General features: G+C 47.9%; 1 long non-coding RNA gene across 1 annotated transcript in view; it reads left to right on the top strand.

The window, feature by feature from the left end:
* Positions 1-14,382, top strand: part of LOC135400302 (uncharacterized) — a 34,628-nt gene extending 20,246 nt beyond the window's left edge. The window contains exons 3-4 of the long non-coding RNA XR_010424580.1: positions 10,354-10,488; positions 14,146-14,382. This is a non-coding gene — a long non-coding RNA (uncharacterized LOC135400302). The remainder of the gene's footprint in view (positions 1-10,353; positions 10,489-14,145) is intronic.
* Positions 14,383-14,667: the final 285 nt, after the last annotated feature.

The following is a 14,667-nucleotide window of genomic DNA, read 5'->3' as shown; positions in this document are numbered from 1 at the left end:
ACCCGCACATTTTGCGTGGTCACCAAACACATGGAGTGGCCCATTACGGATATCAGCCACCAGGTTCCGAATCTGATCTTGTTTGCTGAACTCGGCCTGCTCTTTGCGATAGTGAATAGCCCTAGCAACTCCAACTCTTAGTCGAACAGCATTATCCAGAAGTAGCTTCTTCAGCGATGGGGGAATGGCGGTTGTTCTCTTTGCCAAAGCAACATCTCGAAGACGACTTACATAGTTTCGAAGAAGGTGGTTGCGACATTCTACCTTCTGAACTACCTGATGCTGGTACGGTGCAGCTTCAAGAATTGACTTGTATGTGCTCGAATCACCGTCAGCGATCAACTGCAAGTACTTTACCCCGTGCAACTCAATGCTGCGCCTGAAGCCTTCAACGACGATATCCTTCTCCATACTGGTAGAGCTGCTGTCCCAGTTCTTGAAGCACAGATGCTTTTTTGGGCTCGACCCTGCCTTGCAACTTGCGCACAGTGTACAAAATTTGTTCCGGACGCCTAGGAACAGTACTTTCTTTGTGCGGTACCCAAAAATTACAGCCTGCAAAAACGAAAAAATGTCAGGATTGTATTCCACAAAACTCTACCCCCAATGACAATGTTTCCAGGAATTATGCACTTGTACGCGTATCGTACGAACTAATGCCACAGGATGTATACCACTCTAGAAAGTGTATTTACCAAAAGACAGCAGTGCCACTAATAGCACCAGAGGGGTCAACTTTTTCCTCCAAATAAATGCTCATAGTGTTCTTTCCACAAATGGTGGGCACAGACTTCCTGTATATCCCGTCCGCCAAGCGGTGTGCAAGATAAATCCTCCTTTTTCGGGCACCTTTATTAAGTGTAGATAAAAATATTTACTTACCAAGCCAGAAAGACCGTCGTACTTGTTCTTGTATGAACGTTTGCACCAAGCACCATCGGCAACGACCGTAATTATAGGAAAACCGTCAGCATCGACGTCCCCAGCCTCCCTAGCTAACCGAGCTTCCTCAGTGCCTGCTTTTCTTATTTCTTCCCAAGCTGTTTCGTCGATTCCTTTAGCAACAATATCCTGATACTTACTGTACGTGCTACTAGCCATGCCGGGTATGTCCAGAGCACCTAGGAGCTCGAGAAGGCCTGAGAAACCAGAACCTATAGACACGATACCGTTCACTGCTGAGGAATTGACGTCCATGCGTTGTTGAACAAGTTGATCAACTGGTGCCTCCGTTGTGACTACATCTTTCCTCAGACACATCCTGCACTTCAAACTGAAAGAGCTACACAGACCTCGCCGATGTTCTGATACAATTTCCATGTCAGCCAGGCCGCAACCAAACGGACTATGTACCGACAAACTTTGCAAAGACGAGAAGAAGTGATCAATCTCCACTATACGCCGACCATTCACACTGCTTGTGCGCTGACTCTGTGTCTGGTGAACATTGCCAGTATCGAAAGATGGAGATCGACTGGGTGTAACAGCGGCAGTGATTGGAACGGGACTTGCTCTGGAACCGGCAAGCTCGTCACAACCTGAACTGCAGGGGACTACATTATCTACCTCAGCTGAATCAGCAAATGACGAATTTGAAGGGCGAATTTCGCTTGTGCTCGAAGCGAAACAAGCATTCCGACCGGCACCACTTACAGTTTGAGGAACAACACTACCACCAAAGGTTGAGCCTACAAGGGTATCTGCGCGATGTGGAGTCGTCGAAGTGCAACGATCACTGGGAACAGCACGGCTGGAGCATCCTGCATTACCAAAATCTCTCAAATCCGCAGGCTCCGTCACATGCCTGCCTCTACCACGTAAATTCGCAAAGTCCTTCTTCTTACGTTTCCGTTGTCCGTAGACGTGACTTCGAGCCATAATGGGTAAATACTATGACACGCAGAAAACACACAAGGACAGAGAGCAAATGAACAGGACAAGAAAGTGAAAAAAACGCGTAACTTAGCCACGAATTGGTCACTTCAGGACGAACCGCCGAAACCACGGACGCCGATCAGCTGCTGCGCAATACGCGGATGGCGGATGTGTACGAGCGGGCAACGTTCGGGCGCTGCGAGCGGACGGCGCCACCTTCCGGAATCAGCCTTGGATGCATGCCTGTACTCACTTTTAATTCTTTTTCGGAAAAACAGAATGCTAAAAACACACAAAAAACGCGTCATTTGAATCCTGAAACATGTCCCCGGTTAACCTCAGAAGCGGATTGTTTTTATTTGCTTTCATTTATTTATTTGGATTTTTTGAAGCTGTAGCGACAAAATTCGTTTTTTTCTTTTAAAAAAAAATTACAACGCTAGAGCGATGTTTCAGTTCCCAGAGTTAAGATGCCTTGACGTCACCTTTCCGATGAAAGTTTCCGCATTCCGATCTGTCTCGTAGTTCAGCCACAAAACCTATGCAAAGTTCACATAGAAAACAGGGGGTGGTATGTCCTCTTAAGGTTACTTTTACATCTAGGAAATGAACAGTCGTTGCCGAGAAGGAGTGGGTGAACTTGATGGCGGGGTGTGCCAGGTTGAAATCGCGAATGAATCCTGTGAGATCTTCTTCGGCGTGTGGCCAAACCATGTATATGTCGTCCAGGAAGCGTTTGTATAGACTAGCTTTTTGTCGCGCACGGCCAGAAATTTTTCCTCTAATGCACTCATGAAAATATTTGCGTACGTTGGCGCTATCTTAGTTCCCATAGCTGTGACATTTATTTGTAGATAATTGCGGCCGTCAAATTCGAAGTTATTATTTTTGAGGATCAAGTTGAGTAGCACTGGTAATACAGATGGGTCAACCGCGCGATCGGAGTGCTTCAGATACACGGCCTCCGCTGCAAGCACGCCATGCTCATGTGGGATGTTAGTGTAAAGGGAGGTCACGTGTAGCGTTACAAGTAAGCTTGCATTGGGTGGTTCACATTTGCGAAGGATTTCGAGGAAATGGTTGGTGCCCTTAATATATGAGGGTAATCGGGAAGGTATATCTTTAAGGAGGTGGTCAACGAAGCTAGAAATTTTCTCCGTTGCGGTGCCGATTGAGGAAACTATAGGTCGCCCTTGGTTTCCTGGTTTATGGATTTTCGGTAGCATGTCGAACCTGCCTGGTTTAGGGCTGTGGGGGGGGGGGGGGCTAGAAATTCATATAAGCAGGAGTCGATTATTTCACGCGCTTTTAGGGATTCTAGGGTTTTTGTGATTTCGGCAGCTATCTTATTCGCTGGATCACTGTCAAGCGGCTCATAGAACGTGTTACAGCCAAGTTGTCGGAAGCCCTCGTTAAGGTAGTCCTATTTGTTCATCACTACGATTGCACCTCCCTTGTCTGCCCTTTTAATAATGATATCGCCACAGTTCTGTAAGTCGGAGAGACTGCGCTGCTCAGCTGCTCTTAAATTTGGTTTAGTTTTGCGGTTAGATGAATTGTTGTATGCCTCAAGTACTTCCCTTTGAACAGCCTTGATGTACATATCCAGGGCTTTGTCGCGGTTGGCATCGGGTGTGAAATCGAAAGTTGGTTTAAAGGGATTCGGATTGGAGTTAGGTTTGTCGAAAAAATATTCTTTTAGGCACATACGCGTTGCGAAATTGTCCAAGTCAAGATGGAGTTGATATTCATTTAGTTTAGCGTTATTGGGGCAGAATGACAGACCCCAATTCAGAAGTGAGAATTCTGAGTCGGTGAGGGTGTGGGATGACAAGTTCACAACGTTTTGTGATACAGTTACACGTTGTTGGACGGAAGAGGCCGCACCACCCAATTCACCATCACGGTCACGTGGAAGTTGGGGCAGTAATAATGGAGTAGAGGTGACCGGTTGTTTATTTACCGAGACACTTTCTGGGGACGTTTCATTATCAGATAAAATAGGTGAGCATACTCCGTCCCTGGCAAGCTTTTTGTGTTTAGTTCCCGATACGAGCTGTTCCCGGGACCTCCAGAGTTTCGACAGTTCTTCTTGATGGGCGTCGGATAATGTGGTCGTATCGTGGATGATTTTCGCTTCCCGAGAAAGTTGGTTAATAGAGTCATCGCAATGAGATATCAGCACATCTATGAGTGCAGCAGAGGCATTTTGAACGATGTTATTCCACTGACGGGAAAGTCTATCATCGAGGGGGAACGTCGGCATTCCCCCTCGATCATAATGAGTAATTATAATGAATTATAATTTTTTCTTCATTATAATTCACTGGCTTGCACTGTGGCATTGAGGAGTGCTCAGTCACCCTCCCAGGTGTATATCGCTCGCTGAGCGACCCCTGGTTTGCCAATTCCGAAGGATGCGCAGCTACCCAGAGCTGACGAGCCGTAAACACGGCGAAACACGTGTCCTCTGGTGCTGTCGCATCGTTCCATGAGTATCTGTTTCTCTGCGTGCAGCCATAGAAGCCGTCTTAATGTGTAATTTGGAATTTCAAGCACATCTAGTGTCATTTACTTGTTTCTTTAATGGTTTTTTTCCTCATTATAATTTACTGGCTTGCACTGTGGCATTGAGGAGTGCTCAGTCACCCTCCCAGGTGTATTTCGCTCGTTTAGCGACCCCTGGTTTGCCAATTGCGAAGGATGCGCAGCAGCCCAGAACTGACGAGCCGCAAACACGGCGAAACACGTGTCCTCTGGTGCTGTCGCATCGTTCCATGAGTATCTGTTTCTCTGCGTGCAGCCATAGAAGCAGTCTTAATGTGTAATTTGGAATTTCAAGCACGTCTAGTGTCATTTACTTGTTTCTTTAATGGCTTTTTTCCTCATTATAATTCACTGGCTTGCACTGTGGCATTGAGGGGTGCTCAGTCACCCTCCCAGGTGTATTTCGCTCGCTTCGCGACCCCTGGTTTGCCAATTCCGAACGATGCGCAGCAGCCCAGAGCTGACGAGCCGCAAACACGGCGAAACATGTGTCCTCTGGTGCTGTCGCATCGTTCCATGAGTATCTGTTTCTCTGCGTGCAGCCATAGAAGCCGTCTTAATGTGTAATTTGGAATTTCAAGCACGTCTAGTGTTATTTACTTGTTTCTTTAATGTTTTTTTTCCTCGTTATAATTCGCTTGCTTGCACTGTGGCATTGAGGAGTGTTCAGTCACCCTCCCAGGTGTATATCGCTCGCTGAGCGACCCCTGGTTTGCCAATTGCGAAGGATGCGCAGCTACCCAGAGCTGACGAGCCGTAAACACGGCGAAACACGTGTCCTCTGGTGCTGTCGCATCGTTCCATGAGTATCTGTTTCTCTGCGTGCAGCCGTAGAAGCCATCTTAATGTGTAATTTGGAATTTCAAGCACGCCTAGTGTCATTTACTTGTTTCTTTAATGGCTTTTTTCCTCATTATAATTCACTGGCTTGCACTGTGGCATTGAGGAGTGCTCAGTCACCCTCCCAGGTGTATTTCGCTCGCTTAGCGACCCCTGGTTTGCCAATTCCGAACGATGCGCAGCAGCCCAGAGCTGACGAGCCGCAAACACGGCGAAACATGTGTCCTCTGGTGCTGTCGCATCGTTCCATGATTATCTGTTTCTCTGCGTGCAGCCATAGAAGCCGTCTTAATGTGTAATTTGGAATTTCAAGCACGTCTAGTGTCATTTACTTGTTTCTTTAATGTTTTTTTTTTCCTCGTTATAATTCACTGGCTTGCACTGTGGCATTGAGGAGTGCTCAGTCACCCTCCCAGGTGTATATCGCTCGGTGAGCGACCCCTGGTTTGCCAATTCCGAACGATGCGCAGCTACCCAGAGCAGAGGATCCGCAAACAGGGCGAAACACGTGTCCTCTGGTGCTGTCGCACCGTTCCATGAGTATATATACAGGGTGTCCCAGAAAACGTGTAATTGAATTATAATAAAAAAACTACGCCACCTAGAATCATGCGGTCAACAGCATTTGTTCTTATTAGGTTTTTGCCCCCTCCTAACGTGAATGTCATGTACTCCAAGTTTAATTATGTAAATATTTGAGAACTGAACTCGGAAATTTGCCAAGTAAAGGTCACTTTTTTACCCCACCAATATGAACAGCCGAATGCACTCAAATTCATGGTAATTGACAGTGATATTCACGAGCCATCCCATCGGAAAAATAGCCGAATATCATGCTTTTCGGGGCACTGGACCATAACGCTCGATGACTTTTTGAGCGCAATCACTCTCAGTGCGACGAAAGGAGGTCCCGAAGCCAGCCCACAGAGTGATAGTAGAAAAAGTAACAGTTCCCAAAATTGGGAAGGGAAAGCATTATCCAGGCGAAGGTCGGACGTGAGAAGCCGTGCCTGTTTTATCGCTTTCTGCGATGTCGGCGAAGGCTCGGTTTCCAACCTCCTTTCGTCGGACTGACAAAGATTACCTACTAACTAACCCGTACTACTAACCCGTACTGGCTGCGGCATGGTAAGCACCAGTGGCAGTGGTCATTTAATGTCTTGTGTGGCATTGATGGTGACCGCGTCATTGGCCCATACTTTTTTGACGGGCACCTAACTTCACATAGGTACGTTGGTGAAGTGCTTGGGAACGTTGTCCAAGACTACCTCGACGAAATGCCTTTGTCCGACCGACGCGGCGTCTGGTATCAGCACGACGGCGCCCCAGCTCATGCATCGCGGACGTCCTGCCTATGGTTAGACTCCGTTTTCGGAGACAAGTGGATAGGCGCAAGAGGTCCTGTTCCCTGGCCAGCCCGATCCCCTGACCTGACTCCTTTGGACTTTTTTTTTTGTGGGGATACATAAAGGACAGAGTGTACGACACCGATCCGGCGTCGCCGGAAAACTTGAGGCGAAGGATCGAGGAATGCTGCGCACAGATAACCGTTGAGCAGCTACGAGGAACCGTGGAATCAATTGAAAAGCGGCTCCGTATGTACCTTGCCGCGGAAGGAAGGCATTTTGAACACGTCCTGTGATTTCTGTGCCGCAATAAATCAAATTTGTGTTTTCCTGATTTTGTAGTTTGAACTTAGGAGGTTGCGTTCATTATAAGTAAAGAACGGATCTTCATTGCGGTTGCAAGCACAAGAACACATCGTGGTGGTGCATAAGGAGCACATCGCTCTCTGCACTGTCACACCACCGTCGATACATCGTCCAACGGTCGCCTATAGAAATTCAGAGAATATGGCATTACAGAAACGAAAACAAGTGGGGAAATGGCATGATACGCATAATTTATCCTGCTTCGAGATTGAAAGTGAATAGAAGGTCAATTGGTCAGAAGGCTTGTTATTTCATGGTACGAAAGCTCAGGACAACAACAGAATCCCCGCTTCACTGCTTTGTTTTGCTTGTTTGTTTCGTGCGTACATTCTTTGTTTTGGCGATAAAAGCACGTTATCTCGACTACACGACGGCCCCATAGAGCGGACTGTATATCAATCAAATAAACAGGAAGGAAGGTTGGCGAAGCCGGTTCTGCGGCTGTTACCTTTTCTATCAGCACTCTCTGCTGCCAAACATGCGGAAGAACACGTAATTCCGAGGCGGATAGCAATGTGAAAGAACCTGTGTTTGCGGTCCTACGCGAGGAAAATATGTAAACCGAAACTAATTAATTACTCGCGAAAATGACTAGGCCCGATTATTTTTTTTTTTCCTCTGATGGGTATGTACTCAAGATCCCCAATGGTGTTGTAGATGTCGCGGTACCGTCGGACGCGTACTTTGAAAGCTGTCATTTCCGGGTAATTGATTTTTATTTTTAGCTAATTAATGAAAGTGCGCACATCAATTTCACACCGCATGGCTGGCGGACGATATCTCAGAGATGGTAACAAAAAAGAAAGTTGCCCGATAGATGGCGCCGTTCCCGAATTATTCAGCCCGGGGATTTATCTGAGACACCATGTATATTGTCTGAGCTTTAGTTGTAGTAAAACGAATGTATATCGTTTTCGTGGCTTCTGTTTGTAGTTTTGTTGTATATGCGATCCTGATGCCTGTTTTAAATCCATGATGGTTGGGCAGCCCCTGTCGAATCTTGTTGAACGCCCCACTCCCCCTGCCGGCACGATCTGCGGAACGTTCAAGCAGCAGGAGTGGGATGCAGTTTCCTGTAGATTTAAGCGTTGTTCTGTCCTTGAGTAAAGTTATCTTTGTCCTGTTGAGTCTTTCACCCCTTTCGTGCTGTCACAGTGGGTCCTGTATGCTTGTTGGTTCACAATTCCAGAGTGTTTTCTCGTTCATCCAGGGCGATAACAATTGCAGGATAATCTCCACCAGTTCCAGACTTGTAGTAATGGTCATAAGCTGCTTCCTGATTTGTCATAGACCGTCCCCCTGGGTACTTATTGGTCTTTTCCAGTTAGTTGTGATGTTTCTTTTTCTTCGTTTCTTGCACAAGGCGCCAATATGCTACCGCAGAATGGGGCCCCAGCTTTTATGGGCTTTGCCACTAATTGGTCAAGCCATTCCTAAAAAAAGGTACTCTCTAATTGGTCATCACATTCCCACAACAGTACTGCAGATCAGGTGATTCGTCTTCTGTGCTCATCATGGGTCACCCTTTTGCACCGTTCCAGAACACCTTCCCACATGTCCAGAGGTCTTGTTGCCTACCTCGGTCTATTTCTAGAAGTACCCCCTTTTTGCACAAGATGTCCCTTGCAGAATTCCAGGTCATACATGCTATGTCGTGTCAGGGCATGCTGGAACTGGATTTTCCCGCGCCTCAAGTTGGCGATCTCTCTTCTATGAGCTCGCAATTCTGCCTGAAGGCGTGTTCCCCTACCTTTGACGCATGCCAATCAAATATAAAGCACGGGCGATGGATTTACACGTTTAAGCACAAGTTTGAGAAACCCTATACATGTTTCGGAGAGTCCGATTCTATTGGCACTATGCTGTGAAGCTAAGTTTTAAGAGTGCTTTTCCACTCATCGTAGCGAAGCAGTCGAGAAGCCCCCCCCCCCCCCCCGCTTTGCCGCAAAACGTGATTTTTGTGTGTGCCATATGCATATGGCGCCCCACAATCATCGCAATCAGGTACCCCCTTCATGCATTACTTGAATGCTGCTCAGTTTTGAAGCGATCCCCACGTCTTTGGCTAAGGTGCCACGAAGTCGTAATTTATGCGTGATATTAGAGAGTTTTAGCAAACCTTATCAAACCCATATCAACCGGTACCAATCAGTGGATAAGATTTCTACTCACACACGACTGTGATTGGCTTCGAAAGGCACGATAACCTTGCCAACGGTGTGCTGAAACTGCCTATTATCTTTTCCCGAATCTGGTTGGGAACGGAAAGAAATACTGTGCTCTTATGCACATGGAGGTGTACTGTCTTCTAGATCATTTCAACAACGTTTATACCTATGTGCAATCCGTTTGTTGATGTTGGATGGAGTCCTTTCAAAGTTTTCAACCGAATGCCGAATGGTGCATGACGTGAATAGCCTAGACCGAAGTGCGCTGTATGTTCAACCCCAGCGACTGGGGGGCAGTGTAAGGCGTTGGAATGGAGGTCTGTAGAAAGTTGCTCTATGCAAATGTCGCGGTGCGTTGGCGTACAGGAACGGTCCAAGCTATTTTGGAAACTGTGCGTGAAGCGGTAATTCGTGCTCGGGGGTAGCGTGTGTACTCTGTGGACACATTTGTGCGCATTGGCCTGCATCAAGTTGTTCGACTGAATCACCGTGAAGCGGCAATGTGCGGTGTATAAACCAAGACCGCGTACCTCACGTGCTGTGGGTGACTGCGATGCCCATACACGAGGTGCGCGACCACCGGAAATATGCATGAGAACAGCGAAGGGGTGCGAAGGCGTGCCGGGTGACCTTGGACCGTTGACATGCTGAGCAGGCAGAAACCCAGGCGCGAATGTCCGTGTTCATTTTTTGCCAGATGAAACGTACATTCACAAGTCTTTGGGTGGCCCGGACTCCAGGATGCGAGAGGTTGTGAAGAGAGTTGAAAACGAGGCGGCCAACTGTAGTGGAACATACGGCCTCGGGGTGGTGGTGCCAGTGTCGCGACATGTCGGAGCCGGGTAGAAAATAGTCATCTAGATGGAGAGATGAGGAGTTAGAGCGCCGCAAAGCTTTAAGTTCCGGGTGATCATGCTGGGCACGGGCGATGGCTTCTGGCGATAGAGGCGTGAGGGCTGATACGCGGGTGAGAGCATCAGCTGGGCAGTTTTGGGACCGGGAACATGTTCAATGCGGGTGGTGAATTCTGCCAAGAACGCCTAATCTCACGTGGGGAATAGCGAGATCTTGAGGACGTGAAGCCGTAGGTGAGCGGCTTGTGGTCGCTGAGGATGGTGATCTCACGGCCTTCAATGTAGTGCCGGAAATGCCTCACTGCGAGGTATGCAACCAGGAGTTCCCTGCCGAACGTGCTATTGCCTTCTCTGCAGGTTTAAGGGCCTTCGAGAAGAAAGCTAGGGGCGCCAGTCTTCGTCCAATTGCTGATGGAGCGCTGCGCCAATAGCAGTGCCGGAAGCGTCAACCATAAGGACCGTTGGTGCGCCAGGACTTGTGCGTGCGGGAAGGTAGGTGAAGGGTAGACGTTCGATTCCAGGTCACCAGAAATGAGGAGTACGAAACGACTACCTCCACATGAGTCAGGATCAAAACTGATTTATTCTCCGTCGGCAGCTAGCCACGAAAGCAAATTCAAAAAGCGTGCCTCGAGGAGGCATCAGACTTCCTCGTCCTCTCTGTGACCTTGCCCCCAGCAGTTCACATAAGCGCAGAAAATTTGAATTCGGGGGCATCGTGTGTAGCCTGTGAACATGCTTGCACATGCTGCTGTCGCTTTTCAATGTATAGTTTGCCTCGTCAAGCCATAAATCATCGCCATCCCCTTCTTGACATCGTGCGAGGTGTGCGCATTGAAAATTCGCTCTCTGTAGATGGGGCATGAAATATCTGCGTTGTGTCTTAAGGCGGACTCACTTATGAAGAAAGTCTATGGGGAATTTTTGTTCGCACGGTTCTCGTAAACCTCTCTAAATTTCTACACAAATGATGTACATGTGTGTTTCCCTCGAGTTCGTCTAGGGAATGACACATCTTTTGAAGGCCTGACGCGATCCACTGATTTTTGGTGAGTTAAAGTTTGTCAGATTTTCGATACATTGTACCGCCGACCCGTGCGCATCCCATCTAGAAAAGTATTTGAATTAACCACCCTTATGGAACTACCTCGGCAACAGAACAATGCAAATCACATTTACCAGTATGAATGAGCATCTGGAAGAATGATGGTGATCACTCCGTACAGATTCAATACGCACTAACTTGTCATGTTTAAGGCGGACTCATGCCATCTAGCTAACGCTCGCTTTCAGAGAGGGTTGGCTGCACTGTCGCAAAATTGTTTTCTTCGTTTTTCTGTCCCCCCGCGCTCCAAGGTGCCGTGCCAAGAAGCCGTGGTGGCTTGGACTGCCGAGTTGTAGGCAAACGTGACGCAGGGGAGGATGGCGTCCCAGTTGCTGTGATTGGCAGACACGTAACAAGCCAGCATATCGGCGAGGGTGTGATTGAAGCGCTCCCTAAGTCCATTTGTCTGAGGGTGGTAGGCAGAAGTGGGAGTGTGCACCACAGAGCAAGCCCGGAATATCTCCTGAAGCAGGGCGGCCAAGAAAGAACGGCCACGGTCGCTGACGATAACCCGCGGGGCGCCGTGACGTAGGAGAATGTAGTTGACGAAGAAGTGGGCGATTTCTTCTGAGGATCCGGAGACGAGGACGGCGGATTCCACGTACCGGGTAGCATGGTCTATAGCGACAATAACCCACCTATTGCCGGAGGGTGTTATAGGGAGTGGGCCGAAAAGGTCGATCCCAATGCGTTCAAACGGGTGCTGGGGTGGGGTTAGGGGTTGAAGAAGGCCTGTGGTGGGCGGAGAGGAAGGCTTGCGTCGTTGACAGACGAGGCAGGCGTCGACGTACCGGGAGTCTATGGGAGATGCAACAAAATCGCTTCACCCGGCACGCCCGCCCGTGATATTGGTGCCAAAATGATGTCATTCCCTACAGTAACAGTCTGGGAATTTATTGCAATCAACAAATTCGACAAGCTTACTCCAGTGTTCCAGATCCCTGCGAATGAAAATAATGGGTTTGTCGTTTGCAAGCATGTTCTGCACGCTGGCGCCGATTACATTTCTTCCTTGGAGCGCGGGGGGACAGAAAAACGAAGAAAACAATTTTGCGACAGTGCAGCCAACCCTCTCTGAAAGCGAGCGTTAGCGAGATGGCATGAGTCCGCCTTAAACATGACAAGTTAGTGCGTATTGAATCTGTACGGAGTGATCACCATAATTCTTCCAGATGCTCATTCATACTGGTAAATGTGATTTGCATTGTTCTGTTGCCGAGGTAGTTCCATAAGGGTGGTTAATTCAAATACTTTTCTAGATGGGATGCGCACGGGTCGGCGGTACAAGGGGAACGATAAATATGCATGCGTGGTGCATTGCAAGGCAGGCTAAAGTACTTGAACGTGTGATCTGTAGAGCTCCCGTGGCATAGTGGTTAGGATGACCACTTTCCACGCCGTGTCTGGGAGGTCTGAAGTTTTTCCTGGGTTTTCAGAGGACTTTCCAGGCTAATGTCGGCACAGTTGCCGATGAAATCTGCCCAGGACGCATACTAACCCCTCTGTACCCCACTCCTTCCTGCTGTCCTCTCTCCGTGTGTCCACGCCTGTACGCTGCTCATTGCCACAGTTGCTTCGCGGTGCTAACACGGAATTTAAAAAAGTGGTCTGTACATATGTTTATGATGCACGCAGAATTGGCTTTTGTTTTTAAGGAGTGTAGTGCGAGTGCAGTCAGGTGCATACTGTACGATCTCATTTAGTGCGATGCTCTACGATCCGTGTCAGTGCTGGAAATACGCATGCGCAGCTCAAATTAAGCACCGAAACTTCAAATTTACGAGTCCCTTAGCCAAAGACGTTTCCATTTCTGCGAAATTGCGTAACAATCCCTTCATGTACGAAAGGGATGCCTAATTGTGATAGTGGGGGAAGTACCAGATGCATGTGCACACACACACACACACAAAAAAAATCATTTTATGCGCGAAAGGGCCTGCGTGGGAGCCGTGGTGGAGTGCGATGTACACGAAAGCTGTACGTCCAAGCTGTTCGTATATTCGTTCAAAGCTATACGTGGTTGGGCGGAAGCGTCGCGTAAGGAGGGTTTGCTAAATGGCGTACGGGAAATATAGCCGTATGGCACCGAGAAGTGTCCAAAAGAAAGTAATAGCCGCCGAACAAGACAGCATATCATTTTTAATTGATATGCTAATGCAGTCATTCAAGTAATCGTCCTAGCGTCGAACTTTTCGCCGGCAATCGTTGCTGCGCTCTTTAATACATTGAGAATAATGATGTATGAAGCAATACCTTGTGAATGGATGCTAGCCAGTCTTTATCATTACGGGAGCGATTTTTTCTCTGGGATACGATAGTCGGTGTTCGAATGTTTTCTACCCGAGCTGTACACTAGATTGATGTGGTAATTTCCTGGGATAAAGTATGTATCGGGAGGTGTACGTCGTGCCCGAGCATGTCGAGTTAATGTAAGATGGTTTGTATGAGGTATTGAATGATGGATGCATTTATTGTATGCGCATTGAATTTGAAAGTAGTTGATTTGCAGTTTAACCGTATTATTGTCGTGCAGTTACGATAGTGTTGTGTTGACGAGTCTTTTAATTGCGAAGAGAAAATTAAGGCAAAATTTAATGAAGCGAAAATTCAAACACATATGACTGGTGTACGTCACTAAACGCTGAAATCACGCAATCATGCAAGTTTCGAATGCGATCTAGAAGGAAATATAGCCCCGCGCCTTGCAGTGGGGCTGAAGTTGGGAACAAATGGAATAAACACCTCACGTGATGTTCGTGGAGATTCGGTACCCTGGGTGGGCAAGGTCGCGGAGTGCGAGCGCTGTGGTATCTGCTAACAAGCGACATTGCGACGAAATTGCGTAGGTCATGACAGAAATTGTTTGTATGAGGCCAAATACCGCACAGGGACACATATAATATACGCTTTTGTTGCATTACCTGCCCAATTAGCGAGCGGCTCCGGTTATAAGCAGACAATCAGCGGTAGAGACAAGAGGGCTACAAATGGCCAAGAAACTACGGAGAGGTTTAACATTTGTGTTTCCTTTGTGGCTCTTTCAGAGCTCCGGCAAGAGGAGCCTCGGCACTACAACTTCGAGAAGACATCCTTGCTCCTCTTTGATATGGCGCAAGTGCACCTAGCATAAGTGCATACATCTGGTGTCGCGTGTGTGGGGATGTGTTGTGTTGCGTGTATCTACGTCGTCGAGCTCCGCAAGAAGTTCGGGTAAGTGGTCTGTAAATTCTTCCCTCGGACTTAGGTCCGCGGCACTGGGACAGCCTCAAGCAACAGTGGGTCGCGTCTGTGGTAAACACTGGTATATGCAGAAGAGTGGCCCTAACTGACGTGGTTGTATAAGCAGGAAGAAAAGCACACAAAGCGATTGCAAAGTCGCCCGGGTTCCCCAAATTTCCATGTCAGTCGCACTTACAGGCTGTTAAGCTTTGGCGAATGATGCTTACTGCGAAGCGAGGAGCTGTAACTGGCTTACAAATACAGAGTATCTGGACGCGTTTCGCTAACGATATTCCTGTGCGTTTTACCGACCCGTTCATCCAAATATATTCTAGAAAAAAAAAAAA

The sequence above is a fragment of the Ornithodoros turicata genome, chromosome 1, assembly GCF_037126465.1.
Source record: "Ornithodoros turicata isolate Travis chromosome 1, ASM3712646v1, whole genome shotgun sequence".
NCBI lineage: Eukaryota > Metazoa > Arthropoda > Arachnida > Ixodida > Argasidae > Ornithodoros > Ornithodoros turicata.
This window is presented reverse-complemented; position numbering and strand designations above follow the sequence as displayed.